This window comes from Sinocyclocheilus rhinocerous, unplaced genomic scaffold (genome assembly GCF_001515625.1).
Source record: "Sinocyclocheilus rhinocerous isolate Xijiao unplaced genomic scaffold, SAMN03320098_v1.1 scaffold269, whole genome shotgun sequence".
Lineage (NCBI taxonomy): Eukaryota > Metazoa > Chordata > Actinopteri > Cypriniformes > Cyprinidae > Sinocyclocheilus > Sinocyclocheilus rhinocerous.
The window spans coordinates 1-477 of NW_015652298.1; the positions used below are offsets into that span (position 1 = coordinate 1).

General features: G+C 44.0%; 1 non-coding gene across 1 annotated transcript; it reads right to left on the reverse strand.

Moving 5' to 3' along the window:
* Positions 1-86: 86 nt before the first annotated feature.
* Positions 87-158, reverse strand: trnap-ugg (transfer RNA proline (anticodon UGG)). The gene has a single exon. It is a non-coding gene; the product is annotated as a tRNA-Pro (tRNA).
* Between the last annotated feature and the right edge of the window lie 319 nt (positions 159-477).

Below are 477 nucleotides of genomic sequence, written 5' to 3' on the forward strand. Positions count from 1 at the left end.
TTGTATTTCTGCACGATTGACCAAAAACTTGATAATTGCTTCTGAACCGAAAGAGACAATACAGCTTCAGGACCAAGCCTCACAAAGGACTCGTCTGGGATTTGAACCCAGGACCTCTCACACCCAAAGCAAGAATCATACCCCTAGACCAACGAGCCTGCCTGTACAAACCTCTAGCCAAGAAAAAAAGAACACTAGAGTAACAACAAAAGAAGTTTCAAAGGTAAACGAATGAACGTTGGCCTCTGAATGGATTTAAAAATGTGGCTGGACCAAACATGTAGAGGGATCTTAGGGAGGACAGTTGAAACGGTCAGATGTCCCGTAGACTTTAAGGCAGTGTTGGAAACCGAGGGGAGAAGTTGGCTGCACGACCTGAGTGATCCAAAGGTTGTCTACGTAGTACAGGAATCCACACAAATACATACTGGGGTAACAAGACCAAGTGGGTCTTAAAAACAAAAGCACAATCTCTTT